At 42.2% G+C, this 15,516-nt stretch overlaps 1 protein-coding gene across 10 annotated transcripts in view; it reads right to left on the bottom strand.

Moving 5' to 3' along the window:
• THRB (thyroid hormone receptor beta) overlaps nucleotides 1–15,516 on the bottom strand; it is a 296,012-nt gene that overhangs the window by 263,470 nt on the left and 17,026 nt on the right. The window contains exon 1 of one of the 10 annotated variants that reach the window (XM_073333477.1): nucleotides 8,851–8,878. The exons of 7 other annotated variants lie outside the window; for them this stretch is intronic. The gene's annotated coding sequence lies outside the window, so the exon portion shown is untranslated. Of the gene's footprint in view, nucleotides 1–8,576; nucleotides 8,626–8,850; nucleotides 8,879–15,516 lie in introns of those variants that run through there. 2 more of the 10 variants (XM_073333479.1, XM_073333473.1) reach the window with 2 other exon arrangements.

Here is a 15,516-nt window from a genome sequence, read left to right as displayed (position 1 = left end):
CTTAGATTGTAAGCTCTTTGGGGCAGGGACTGTCTTTTTGCTCTATTTGTACAGTGCCTAGCTCAACGTTCTCTTGATCCATGACTGGGGATCCTAGATGCTAGAGAAATACAAAGAAATAATAGTAATAATAATAATTAATAATAAGGTTACAAAGACAACCTGAATCTGGCATTGCCTAACTTTTGAGTGCTTTGTGCAAATTAATAATGTTCTTTAAATTCCTTTTATTTTACGATAGTCTGGATTTATACTGTTGTAAGTGAGTACAGAAACTTGCTCTGTATGTCTGATATAATACTGTGCTGAAATGGTATATGTTCACACTCATTTTCATCACCTTACTTTCTTTAGCAACAAGGAATCGGGGTGAGCACTAAGAAAAATAATCCTTTTTTAGAAGATCAGGATAATCAAATATTTCTATAATATCTTCCAAATCCATGCAAAAAAGTTATACTAACTAATATAAAGGAATGGCACAGAGAGTCATGAACAGCCAGTGCCACCCTTGACTGAACAAGCCAATGCTTCATTCAGAGAAGGAATCTTCCCTTCTTCCTTCAAATATGCAATAGTCAAAGTAACACTGGAGAAACCTACCCTGGACATTTCAGTTCTAGCCAACTATCACCAGTGTACAACCTCCCATTCCTGTGCAAACTAACAGAGAATCTAGTAGAGCAGCCAGTTACAAACTCAGCTTATCGAAGTTGACATTCTAGACCCAGCACAATCTGGCTTCAGGCCAGGACACAAAACTGAAACTGCCTTAGTTCCACTGATGGATTATCTCCATTTGCCAATGGATAGAGGACAGACATCAATTCTCATCCTCCCATAGCATTCTGCACTGTTAATCACAAAATTCTACTGTCTCACCCGAGAGAGGTGGCAAGAATCCAGGGTAATGAATGAACGAACATGGTTTGAGACCTTCCTGGAAGGATGCACCCAATGAGTAGTGATGGGTTGAGGTGCAGTTTCCCTCTCACTTGTGGAGTTCCACATGGATCAATTCTTTTTCTGTTCCTTTTTAATATCTACATGCAACCACTAGGTGAACTGGTCAGACAACATGAACTCAAGCACCAGCAGTATGCAGATGGTACGCTACTCTATACCCTTTACCACATATAACCACACCACTAATACCAAAATGGTCCAGTTCTTGGATGAGATCAGCTCATGGATGAGGAACAGCTGGGGGAAGCTGAACCCAAACAAGACAGACAATACTGGTAGGCATAGGAAAGTGCTTTTTGAAGAGCTTGCAACCACCGTACAGTCTCCATTGGTTGAAGAGACACATCCACAATTGGTCAATTCCATCCATTGTCTAGGAGTACTCTTGGATTCCTTGCTGATGCTAAGTTCCCACATAGCAGCATTTGTGAGTAGCACTTTCCACCATATCCATTTGGCTAGCAAACTCCATCCCATTCTGATGGATAAAGACTTGGCCTCAATTATCATGCTTTTGTCACCTCTCAGCTGGATTACAGCAATGCAATATACCTGAGCCTGAAGCATTCAGCACTGTGGAAACTCCAAGTAGTACAGAACATTGCAGCAAGTCTCCTTGGCAACAGAGGCTCCCACTAACACATCAAACCCATCCTCTGCTCTCTTTGCTGGGCTTCCCATAGAATTTTGAATCAAGTTTAAGATTTCAGTCCTTTTCTTCAAAGCACTCCATGGCCAGAGCACAGGATAGCTAAAAGGTCATCTAAAGCTCTGGCATAAAGACCACAGTTGACTACACTCCTCTGCCACAATGGAATTCACTACAAGAAGAATAAAGTTTCTTTGCGTGAGAGACAGAACTCTCCCCAGGGGCAGTTCCAAGACTCTGAAATGAACTCTCCCAGGAATAAAAGGACCACAACAAACTTAATCACTTTCCACTCCAAGCGCAAAGCACATTTCTTTGACCTTGCCTTCTCTACCATAAACATATAGCAATAGGCATATTAATATTTAAACAAAACAAAAACACCACACCCTACCAATCTAAGATATTATTGCACATGCTTCTCCCTATGAAGAAAGGTTGAGAGAACAAACAACATGACAGATGTGTAGTCATCCTGCTTAACACACTTCTGGAAGGTGTTCCGATATTATTGTGGTGAGCACAGTATAAGAACCTATATAGAATACAATAAAAAATTTTTTAAGTAGCAGCTTTTATGCAAACTATATCCCTAAAATTTTAGTGTCAACATTTAAAAAATTAAAGCAGAGGGAAAGTGAAATGATGGGTCAGGGAAGGAAGATGTTTTGCAGATGAAACTTGAAACAAATGACAGGTTTCAGAGTAGCAGCCGTGTTAGCCGTATTCACAAAAAGAAAAGGAGTACTTGTGGCACCTTAGAGACTAACAAATTTATTTGAGCATAAGCTTTCATGAGCTACAGCTCACTTCATCGGATACATTCAGTGGAAAAAAACAAATGGTGAATCAAGGAAGCAGAGGGCTGCATGAACGATATCCCAATGGCAAGAGTTGCAAGGGAGAAGGCTCTCAAAGCAAGAGTGGTGACGTCATGTGAAGGGCCAGAGGGGAAGTGAACACCAGATAAGCAAAGATCTGTGAAGTAAGCTGGAACAAATCCATAGATAGTTTTAAATTTTGAACTAGATCCTAAAATGAAGGAAGAGTTGGAAGAATTATTTTAAGACGGGCGTGATAAAGTCACACTTCTTTGTATGGCTAAGAAGGTAAGCAGCCTTCTGCACAGTCTGAAGTCTGGAGAACTGGCTTGAATAAATTAGAGAAAGAAGTTGGCATAGTCTAGTCAAGAAGAGATAATGTAAATTCATTGAATATCAGTAGAGGTGGGGTAAAATCAGTAACATACTGAGGAGGACAAGATACAGGGGTAGCAAAAATGGAGATGCATAGATTTGTAGATATAGAAGATGTGGGAGGAGAAACAAAAGCACAGAGTCCAGAAGTATTCTACAGTTGTAAAGAGGCGAGGCAAACGTAAGGCTTGACAATGGAATTGATCCACTACTAGATGGAAATGGCATCAATAATGATGCAGAAAAGGCAAAAGCGTTCAATTAATATTTCTGTTCTGTACTTGGGGAAATAAAAACAGATGGTGATAACACTCTTTACATTCAACCATCAGCATCTCTGGATGATGTTAAACAGAAGCTGCTAAAGGTAGATATCTTTAAGTCAGCAGGTACAGATAATTTGCACCCAAGAGTTTTAAAAGAGAAAGCTGAGGCGCTCGCTGGAGTGTTAATGTTGTCTTGGAGCACAGGGGAAGTTCCAGAAGACTGGACGAAAGCTAATATGCCAGATTTTAAAAAGGGTAAAACAGGATGACCCAGGCAATTACAAGCTTCTCAGCCTGACATCTGTCCCAGGTGAGATAAAGGGGGGTAATTTAATTAATACAAATAAACATGGGTTTACAGAAAATAGATCCTGTCAAACTAAGGTGATATTTTTTTTAAAATGAGATTACAAGTTTGGTGGATAAAGGTAATAATGCTGACGTAATATACTACTGTAAGGCGTTTGCCTTGGTACCACATAGCATTTTGATTAAAAAGCTAGAATGATATAAAAATTAATATGGAGTACATTAAAGGGATTAAAAACTAGCTAATTGATTGATGGGTCTCAGAATGTAATTGTAAATGGAGAATCATCACTAAGTGGGTGTGTTTGCAGTCGGGTCCTTCAGGGACCAGTTCTGGGTCCTATGCTATTTAACATTTTTATCAATGACGTGGAAGAAAACATAAAATCATCACTTACAAAGTTTGCAGATGACACAAAAATTGGGGAAGTGGTAAATAATGAAGGGGACAGGTCACTGATTCAAAGCTGGATGCAAGCAAACAATGTGCATTTTAACATGACTAAGTGTAACTGTATACATCCAGCAACAAGGAATGTAAGCAATACTTACTTACAAGATGGGGGATTCCATCCCAGGAAATAGTGACCCTGAAAAAAAGATTGGGGTTGTGTGGTGGATAATCAGCTGAACATGAGCTCCCAGTGTGACACTGTGCCAAATGCGATTCTGGGGACGCATGCACAGGAGACTATCAAGTAAGAGTAGAGAGGTTATTTTACCTCTCTATTTGGCACTAGTATGACTGCTGCTGGAATACTGAGTCCAGTTCTGGTGTCCACAATTCAAGAGGAATGCTGATAAATTGGAGAGGGACCAAAGAAGAGCCACAGGAATGATTAAAGGATTAGAAAACATGCCTTATAACGAAAGACTCAAAAAACACAATCTATTTCTCTTAACAAAGAGAAGATTAAAGGGTGACTTGATTACAGTCCAAGTATCTACACAGGGCTCTTCAATCTAGCAGAGAAAGCACAATCCAGTGGCTAGAAGTTGAAGCTAGACAAATTCAGACTGGAAATAAGGCATACATTTTTAAAGTGAGGGTAATTAACAATGGGAACAATTTGCCAAGGGTCGTGATGGCTTCTCCATCACTGACAATTTTTAAAATAAGACTGATTTAAAAAAAAAATGAGAGAGAGAGAGGCTCTAGGAATTATTTGGGGGAAGTTCTCTGGCCCACATTATACTAGATGATCACAGTAGTTCCTTCTGGCCTTGGAATCTACGAAGTATCAAGAAGGAAGACCGGGGAGTTTGGAATTGTGTTGCAAGATGCTGCTCTTGCCTAAAGAAACACTTGTGTCCTGTGAAAATCTTTTTTTAAATTCTTAACTAAGTACATACAATTATCTACAAATTTGCACTTGCCCTATAATTCACACTGGTGATCCAGTTCTAAATCAAAGCTAGAACCTAGTTCACAAATATTTTCCTCTTTCCTCAATTACTCCTTTTTGAATAGTACCAAGTTCACGCTGAAGCATATTACAGGGTCAAATGGAGTTATTGTTGTACATGACCAAGTGCTCTATAATGAAATCTCTGTATCACTGTTCATTTATAGCACCATTCATTTCTACAAAGAAATCTGGGCTGCACTGAAGGTCACTTATGTTAAACCAGTCATGGATATCGTTTTTAAAAAATCTGTCAGAATCAATTATCTTTTATCCGTGATTTTTAACAAATGTATTTCATCCATGCAACTTGATTCTACAAAGACTGTTACTCTTTATTCATGAAAGAAATGGAAGTTTTGCATTTTGACTACACATTCACATCCTTCTTTCTACTTATCTTTTACATAGCTTGACTCTTAGGATTTGATTCCTTTACTCCTCCCAATGGAAAACAAAACCCTAATTTATTGGTTTAGATTCACCTGAGGACACAGGACAACTTTGTGATCCAGAAACATCAGACTGCTTTCATCCATATACCCTACTTATATTATAACAGTGATTTTATTTTATGTGGGAAATTAATTAAGGATCTGCACTGTAGCTAACTATACATTCAGAGTTACTTGAGGATATACATTATATCTTGCCTGCAATTTCACCCACACCATTGGGTTATAGCAAGCTAATTTATCCCGTAATTGTAGAACAGTCTTATTTCCTAATAATCTACAGTGGGCTACTAAAGTAAAATTAGATAGGTCTTTATAATTAGTATGCTCAGAATCAGTCACTTATTTAAAAAGCACCCATCATCTTTTCTTACAATAGCAATTGGACAAGATTCAGTGTGTCAGAGGCTTCTTGGTAGTATAACAAAAAATTGGAAGGGATAACAAGAGGACTGACTCTTTCTCCCAATCTTTCCACCTAATTTTTATTCCCCAATCATAAAGGAGCTTAAAGTAAAGAAGTCCTGATGAGCACTGGAAACAGACATATGAAAGAGTTTATCTAAACCTCAATAATGATTATTCAAAATGTCCCCTTGGGCAACATGTAACTAGTAGAACAAGTGTCTTGAAAATATACCAAATATTCTTACACTGAGTTATTATATGGTCTGCTGCTTGAATGCATAACAAAGGGTTTTGTAATAAGCGCATTACCGGTGTATGACATAATGACATGACATACTTAGCACTGTAGAATACACAGAAGAAAGAGTCTATCTGGAAGAGGATACAAACTGAGGTATTAAGTCAGTAAACAGATATAATAATGACTATATTTCTAACCATGCTGAGTTCTATTGACATGGGCCTAAATGTTTACACTAGAACATCTGTTTGTGGGATTGGAACCCAAATGGAAGAGACTTGGGTATGTGGTCACTTGCAAAACTAGGAAAGGAGGCAGAAGGAAAAAATCATGGAAATCTACAAACATATTTTTGGTGGGTCCTTAAACACCTGGTCTGATGGCAGAGCATACCACAAATTGAGGTTTTCCAAATTTAGCAACAGAGCCGGCTTCTAGGTTTTTTTGCCTCCCCAAGCAAAAAATTTGCCACCTGAAGCTCTGAGAGTGAAATAAAATAAATAAATAAATAAAAGGATGGCGGGAACGCCGCCCCTGGAATGTGCCTCCCCAAGCACATGCTTGCTTTGCTGGTGCCTAGAGCCGGTCCTGTTTAGGACCTCACTGTACCATCTAGATTTGAAGGTAGAAAGGGCACTCCGCACACAGATTGCCCCATGCTGTGCAGAATGATAGGTGGGGGTGCTCAGCAGCAGCTCCAGCAATATTTCCTGTCTTCCTCCAGGTTCCACGAGGAGCACCAGGGATCCTGGGATACAGGCAGGGAGAGGGTCAAGCCAAGAGAGACAAGGTATCTACACTTTAATCCTCTGCTAAACCAGTGCAGATCAGGGTTAAAAAATAATATTCCCATCTATTTCCATGCCCTCTCCTTCCCTCACAGTGGAGATCCTACTTAAAGGACCACACTGCTTGGGTGGGGGAATTAGAGCTCCCAGAGACCTAGATGCAGCACTGAGGTATATGATTTCCACAAAGACGTCATTAGCCTTCCATAGATCCTTTTCAAAGCCTCAGCCTATTTATTCAATGCTGTGTCTTGCTTTTATATCCACTCTGCTTTTCTGTTCATACCCCTCTGTTATTATAATAACAAAGAAAAAACAAATGCAGTAAGTGAAACCCTGAAGTGGGGCTGACCTGCAGAAATCCCCTCCTTTAGAAGGACTACCCTGACTAGACACACCCTGCCATTAACAAACAAAATTCTGGCTCCAGGGAGTCCTGCTCCACGCCAGGGAGCTTTGTTGGGGTTTTAACCCCTTATTTCCTTCCAAACAAAACAGAACTCAAATCCTGTTGTAGTAGACACAAAGTATAACAAACTTTTGAGATTTTTTTTTAAACTTCACTGAATTTTCTTCTCCCTCCTTTTCTCCCAAGCTAGAGAATAACCAAAAAGTTTTTACATGTAGCTGAGGGAATACTCTTGTTCATCATCAATAATTTATGCTGATATATATAGAGAGAGAGATTATGAGTAGAAGTCCCCAACACACTTTGGTTAGTATGAATTGCCAACTGCCACAATAATTTAATTGCAGCATCTACATTTTGAATATAAATGAGCTTCTCCCACTCACAATAATGCACCGCTTGGTCCCTACCCGATCACTTGATCACTTAATACGTTTCAGAAGAGTGGCTACAAACATCTTTAGAATGCCCTGTCACATAATTTACTCATCATGGAAACTTCCACTCTGTACCAGCATCGCACTGGTAATGATGCCAAAGACATTTTACAGTGATTTTGTCAACAACCCGGCACAGGCTGTGCGGAGCCATCACTCTCTTTAAATATTAAAAACAAGCCAACCATACCATGATGAAATAATCGCAAGGCTGGAAAAATCACCATTAACTGTATAAGAGGCACACTCACACAGCTGTTGCCTTTCCCACTGATCAAGGCTAAACATAGTAGCTGCGAGGTAATGAAAACTATCTTTATTACACCCTCCCCCCACAACAAGAAATTCTTATTTGAGAAATATCTCAAAATCCCATGCAGGAACCTCCCTGCCTTTGAAACCTGACTGCAATACTTGGGAGCCTGTTGTAATTTAATAAGACTTAATTGACCCAGGTTCTAAAAATACCCTTGATACAACCATTGAGCTTGGGTAACATCTGTCTACAGCTGTGCCCTTGGCCAAGCACCGAGGTCAAGTCTTGTCCATGTCCCCAGTTAATGTATATTTGTACTTTTCCCCACGGAGGACTGAGAGAGCCCGGAAATCACTTACCCAGAGATGAGGGTTTCCTTCGCAGCTATTTCACTCCTGAGCTTATAAAACGTGTCATCATGTTTTAAGGCGTACTCTCCCCCCCACCCCTCCTTCCCCGCCTGGTGCCCAACTCCTGAGTCAGTGTCACTCCTCGAGCCGGTCGCTGTCTCTGGATGTGACCTGGATTCCCCCCGCGCCCCTACCGGGAGCCAGAGACGCCGCAGCAGCAGCGTGGAAAGGAAAGTGGCCGCTCAGCTGAGCCTGCCCCAGCAGCCCCGTCACCCCACAAGGCGGCACGAGAGTAGGGCAGAGAGAGGCGGTGTAAAGGGACCGCCAAGCGCGGCCAAATCAGGACCCTGGGAGCCTCTTCTGCTGGGGTCCCCCCCCCCGACACCCCCACTCCCCGAGCACAGGCGGACGGACAGAGCGGAGCCGCTCCCTTTTCTGACCTGCCGTAGGGGGCTGCGCGTCTCAGCGCCCAGCCTCTAGTCCTCGCCGCGAAGCAGTACAGCCCAAAACAAAGCGACACTGGATTATGCAACGCGCAGCCCCGCGCCTGGCTCAGCTCTCCCTCCCGGCGGGAGCAGTTTGTGTTTGCAATTCCCACCCAGTCGGCTCATCCCAAGTGGGGAGCTGTACACAGTAGTGGCGAGCAGCGCGGGGAGAGAGGAGGGGAAAGGCCAGGTACTCCGAAGTCCCACTGCAAAACGCCTTGAGCCTCACCTACTGCAGATCCCGCCTGACATCCACGGCCATGGTCAGAGCCTCCCAAGGCACACTGCAGACCACTTGTGGCTAGGCTAGCCCTGCTCTAACGCCCCCACAACACTGGGGCTGCTCTCCAGCGTCCCGGTTTCCAGAGGAAAGGAAAATAACGACCTTATCTCCACCAGGGAGGCCATCGCCTCCAGGGCAGAAAGGCGTTTACAGCACTACCCATCGTCTGCCTGCCAGTGGCCCTGTGGCTTTGGGCAAATCGCCTCCTCTCTCTACCACAGTCTGATCCTGCTCCCCTTGAAAATCGATGATAAGAAAAACGACCACGGCGAAGGATCCGGCCCCAGTTACGGCATCTTTAGAAATGGGGAAAATTAATACTTATTTCGCAGGATTTATTAGTCAATGCTTGCACTGCCCTTTCACCGTGCTACATAAGGGTATTCAAGTTTATTTAAAAAAACACACCCTAATCAAGTATTTTAAAATAAAAAGTGAAAATTTAAACCAATTATAGCATTTTAAGCACTGAGAATTTCACAGATTCTCTCTGAGCTAAAATTTTGTTTCTCATCAGAAATCTTAACTAATTTCAAAGAGAAAAGCTTTGTACGAAGTGTTTCAATGTGAAATTAAATTAAATATAAACTAAGAAATGTAGCTGGGGCTTAAATAAATATCAGGTCCGGAATTTAACTTTTTAAATGTTTCACAAATGAACAGAGGTCAGGCTGGAAATGCCGATTAAGAGTTTTAGCCTGGCGTTAGGGGGCGAGCAAAAAAGACAGCTTAATGACGATATCACAACTAAATAACTGCATAGATTTGCCAGCTACTCAGCAATCCCCTACACAAAACGGACAGAGTCCCACCAAAGGAGAATACAAATTCCTGAATATTCAGAGGCTACATACAGTTAGACAGCAGTACAATTAACCGCTGCAGTTATTATTTGTAACTTTCCCCCCAAAACATACGTCATGTATGGAACAGGAGCGATTAGCACGCCGTCATCCGACTTTATTTTAGTGCAAATATACAAGCTTAGGGCTGTCTATTTTACATACTGCTGGACTTTTCTGGTTTAGTATAGTGAATTTCCGACCTATGTTTTACAAAGATCGAACATTTTCAGAGGTTCAATCAACTGCTTAGCAGCTTTGGCATCTCGTTGGCTCAGAATTAGTGCCACCGCTCTTGGCTGGCAAGCAGAGCATCCTACCTGAGTTTGTAGGTTGGACCTTTGTTTCAAGGCAGCCTGGAGGTGCACGATGAACGATAGAAGGGAGCGGGGGTGGGGCAGTCTGACTGCTGTATCAGTGTCCCCTTGCTGGCCAGCTGATGATGATGGGACTCTCTTCTCGGATGAGGAGAGAGTTGGAGGGTCTATCTCCAAGCTCTTTATTCAGGAAAGGCAAGGTAGCGCCCAGTCACGCAATAGTAATCCAAGACACCAAACCCGGCTAACTTCTTGGCATCTTCAATTGTGTGGCTCGTTTGGAGCAAGCCCTGCACTGGGGATCGGCACATTATCCATGAGAACAATCACAAACCTGCTAGTTCTGCATGCTTATATACAAACACTTTCCAGAAATGTTCCTTTCATCATGCTATTATAATTTAATTGAACCAAAAGAACAATGAGTTTATGCGAACAAGTCCTTTGCCTCTAGTTGAGTTTGATAAGTGACCAACAGGGCTATAAATAGAACACTGAATTTCTTTGACCAGAAGCTGAAAGATACCAGATTATTCTGACAGAGCAGCTGGAAATTTTGTCTAAAAGAAACTTTATTGCAGGTTGTTTCACCACACAGATCCTCTGCCCAGTTTGTAATAAGGACACTGGGCTAATATGTTTTCCTAGTAACAACAAATAAGATTGCTTGAGGAGGCAGGACAGTGGCTTTCAGTTGTGCACAGAAGGAACTGCTACAGAGAAAATGACAATACTGTACCAATACTGATTCCTTATGTACTTCAGACAATTAGATGGCATCTAAAGTAATAGGTATGAAAAACAGCTATTTTAAAAAGTAAGATTGATTTGTTTTCCCTGAAGGAACCATAGGAATATTAAATGCTATTTGCAATTATAAATCATTTAATGCAAATCATTTAATCCAAATAGAAATTTACAAGCTCACAAGGATCTCTCATTTTGCTAGGAATGAGTCATGTACAAATAAAATGAAATCAACGAAGAAAAGAACTCTCATACCATGTGTATGTGGGTGATGCTTTGAAGAACTCCTAATTTATTATTTAAATTCTACAGCAGCCAGCAAGATATGTTTATGATGAACAGGCTAGAGTGCATTGATAATTGGACTGTAACCAATGTTCATTCTATCTATGCAATAGAACACCAGTTCCTTTACCAGTGGTGGGCAAACCATGGCCTGCAGGCCGCATCTGGCCCACCAGCTGTTTTAATCCGGCCCTCGAGCTCCTGCTGGGGCGTGGGGTCTGGGGCTTGCCCTGCTCCAGCCAGGGAGCGGGGTCTGGGGCCTCTCCGTGTGGCTCCCGGAAGCAGTGGCATATCCCCCTTCTGGCTCCAACCATGGAACCATGGCCAATGGGAGCTGCAGGGGCGGTGCCTGTAGATGGGACAGTGCACAGCACAGGTGCCTGGCCACAACTCTGTGAAGGAGCTGGAGAGGGGACATGCTGCTGCTTCTGGGAGCAGCTTGAGGTAAGCGCTGCCTGTAGCCTGCACTCCCGTGTCCCAACCTCCTACCCCAGCCCTGATCCCCCTCCCACCCTCCGAACCCCTCAGTCCCAGCCTGGAGCACCCTCCTGTACCCCAAATCCTGCACCCCCAGCCAGAGCCCTCACCCCCCCCTCCCCCAGCCCTGATCCCCCTCCTGCCCTCTGAACCCCTCAGTCCCAGCCCGGAGCACCCTCCTATACCCCACACTCCTCATCCCCAGCCCCTCCCCAGAGCCCGCACCCCCTGCCCCAGCCCAGAGCCTCCTCCCGCACCCTGAACTCCTCACTTCTGGCCCTACCCTGCACCCCCAGCCAGAGCCCTCACCACAATCCCAATTTCGTGAGCATTCATGACCCGCCATACAATTTCCACACCCAGATGGGGCCCTTGGGCCAAAAAATTTTCCCACCCCTGCTTTAGACAGACAAGGTGGGTGAGGTAACATCTTTTATTGGACCAACTTCTGTTGGTGAGAGAGACACGCTTTCCAGTTTACACAGAGCTCTTCTTCAGGTCTGGGAAACATACTCAGAGTGCCACAGATAAATACGAGGTGGAACAGATGGTTTAGTATAAGTAGTTAACACATATTTCAAGGGACCATTCAAGGTGAAGTGGCCCACTAACACCCCTCCAGTCACAGGAGGGTACGGAAAGGAGGAGAAAGGCAGATGGGGTGAGCTGTTAGTGGGTTATAGAACGTTGTAATAAACCCTAAATTCAGTTTCTATTCAGTCCATGATTTTTAGTGTCCAGCAGAGTTATGAATTTAAGCTCCCAGGCTCATCTTTTGAAAGTGTTGTGCAAATTATCTTTGAGTATGAAGACTAATATGATCAGATATAGACAATTGCTTTGTGAAAAGAGTTCACCCAAGAGTGATAGGAGGTTTTTGTCTTTTATCATTTTGCTGAGAGAGTTCATTTGAGAGTGTAGTAATTGTCTGATTTCACCCACATAGTTAGGATTGGGACATTTAGTGCACTGGATGAGGTAAATCACATGTTGTGATAGGCATGTGTAGGACTCAGGGATCTTATGAAGTTTGTTGTTGGTAGTGTTGATCGTTGTAGAAGTGGAGATATATCTGAAGATTTTTGCATCTGTTCTGAGAGGGTCTGGTGCTACTATGAGCTGGTATGTCCTGGTCTGTGGGGAAAATAGCTTCTGATGATGAGCTTGGAGAGGTTAGGGGGTTGTTTGAGGGCCAGAAAAGGGGGGTCAGGAAAGATTTCCTTCAGGATGGTGTCCCTATCAAATATGGGTTGTAACTGTTTGATGATACCCTGTATGGATTCCAGGGTGGGGTGACAGATGACAACTAGGGGTATGAGTTTGGAGGGGGATTTATTTATGTATTGAAGCAGGTTCTCTCAGGGTATTTGGGTGGCCCAATCCACAATGTGATCTACTTCTCTAGTGGAGTGTCCTTGTCTAGTGAAGGTAGTTTTGAGTGTGTTAAGGTGTTTATCCCGGACTTTCTCCTCAGAGCATATTCCGAGTACCTGGCTGTAGATAACAGATTTCTTGTTTGGGGTGATTACTGGATCTATGAAGGTAGGTTTGGTGATCCATGGGTTTCTTGTATAAACAACTGAAATTGGTCCAATAAAAGATATTACCTCACCCACCTTATCTCTCTAATATCCAGGGATCAACATGGCTAAAACACACTGAATATAAGAGCTACTTTGTCAGTCCAAGAACAATTGTAATGGTGACACAAACTTATATATTTGCAAGAAAGAAAGCTGAGATTCTGGCCTTATCAAGAGACTTCAAGAACTGGCCCCAGAATGTCGATGTCTTAATCTGACTCTGAGATGAACCACAGAAGATTGGGGATTGTACAACTCCACAGGACTAGATTTTTCCTTGGACGACATAAGGTTCCCATAAGTGTAACAGGTTTTTTCTTGCCCTCACCACCTAAAGAGAACACCTTAGGTGGTTTTTTTGTTCGTTTGTTTTTTACAAATTTGCACTCTGTTTGTGTAGCTCCCATGCCTGGTTTCTTTATGATTAGTGCCAATGGATGGACCTTTTTCCCCCATTGCTCTTTGTCTGTTGCTTATTCTGGATTCTCATTCTTGGGTTTAGATCTGACCATGACTTGGATCGGAAAATAATTTTTGCTAGGTTTTCCCTGCCAAATCTACCTCTGACAGGGGTTTTGACATAAGTGGGTTTGCATCTTCCTTACAGATACTATCCACCCCATATGTTTTGTTTTTTTTCACTTGTTTGTTTGTAGTACATGCAATAAAACATGAGTCAAGGAAGTTGCTGGGTCATGTGACCTGATATCTTAGTGTATATTTTCTGGAGGGGAGGGAGTCTTAAACCTAAAAGCATCTACAAGTTAAAGCCTTGTCATTCGATAAACAGTCCTTGTGCAGCACTCACATGATACGCCAGCCAGTAGATCACTGCAGCTACCACATAACAGTGCTACCAATGAATGTTAGCCTGGGACAAGTTTAGCATGCATCCTTTAGCCTAGGTTAAGATCTGTTTATTTTTAATGAAAGCTGTGGCCAATCTCATCCTAAAAGATGTGTAATAAAAGTAGAAAGGCTAAAAGCCATGCAACACTTTGAAAACGTCATGGTGTTATTTGGAGGACCAAATCCTATTACTCTTACTTAGGCAAAATTTCCATTGTATGCTACAATATTAGCCCTGAATGATATCCTGATGTTATTTTACTGCAACTCTTTCCATCTTCAAATCCCATTGTTCCATACATTGTAATGCATTTTATTTCAGAGTGGGCAATCTAAAAATAATTCAAGGTGATATTATGATTTTTGTTTTGCACAGAGATTCACTTCTATTTTATCATCAAAAATTTCAGGGGGAAAACAAAGTGTGCATATGAGAGAGGGAGAGAAATGAATGAAAACAAATATTTAAAAAGTTAAATAATGGGAAAGAAACCAAGAGAGAAACAAACAAACCTAGAGGTACAGTCTAACCTCCAATGCACACTGCATATCACCATACATTTCAACAAAGATCAATTTTTGATCTTGCATCCAGACACACAGCAGGCGATTTTTCAAGTTATGCAAGGATGCACAAAGCAAATAGGTTAGTGTGTGGTCCTCAGAACTAAAAGAACAAAAACTGAAAAAAAATATGTAGAAGGGAAGGTGAAAGGAGAAAAAACATTAAATTATTAATCAAATCAAAGCTGTGGTTTTCAAATTGTCATCATAAAGTAATCAGGTAGACAGTCTTTGCCTTGCTAGTATCTCCATTCAAACAGAGGCAACATTTCACTCTAAGTAATAACTTGCACATATTCTTGGGCAGTTGTACCTGTTTTATTGAAAGAAGGGTACGCCCATCAGGCACCCATCCTGTTTCTGAATAGTGCTAGGAGATCAAATTAGACAGTCACCAGTCACGTATTTCTGAAGGGTCTTTGACTTATGGGCCTCATCTCAAGGACTATGGGCCTGTGTCTGATCTTACAGCATTGTGTAACAGGAATAACTCAGTTTATGTCAACAGAGTTAGTGTGTAGAATCAGCTAAGTAGAGATGTTGGGCCCATTTCTCTTAATGTGTATCTCTCCCTTAGTAATGGATTGCCAGTATCAGACTGGAGTCCATAAACTTGCACCGATAATCTTCTGAGCCACTAGCGAGAGAACTCACAACTATGTGCAAGCAGCTGAAATTGTGGAAACTCTCCCAATCTGAGTACAGACTCAGCTCTCCAGGAGGCTGGATCAAAGTACACAAGAGACTAGATACTATTCAGGAAAATTTGCCAACTATGAAGAAAAGGAGTTGAACCAATCTCAAGTGAAGTCCACAAGACTGGGTGACTGACTGGACAACGTCAAGGGCTTTGGGCATGCTACCCCTTTTCTTAGGATGTATAAAAAGACAAAGGACATTACATTCCTTTCAGAAAAAGTCAAAGCAAGAGTGAATGAAGATCTCTGA

Source organism: Lepidochelys kempii, chromosome 2, assembly GCF_965140265.1.
Source record: "Lepidochelys kempii isolate rLepKem1 chromosome 2, rLepKem1.hap2, whole genome shotgun sequence".
NCBI classification, from domain to species: Eukaryota; Metazoa; Chordata; order Testudines; family Cheloniidae; genus Lepidochelys; species Lepidochelys kempii.
Note: the sequence above shows the minus strand (reverse complement) of the source record. Positions and strands in the feature narration are given on the sequence as shown.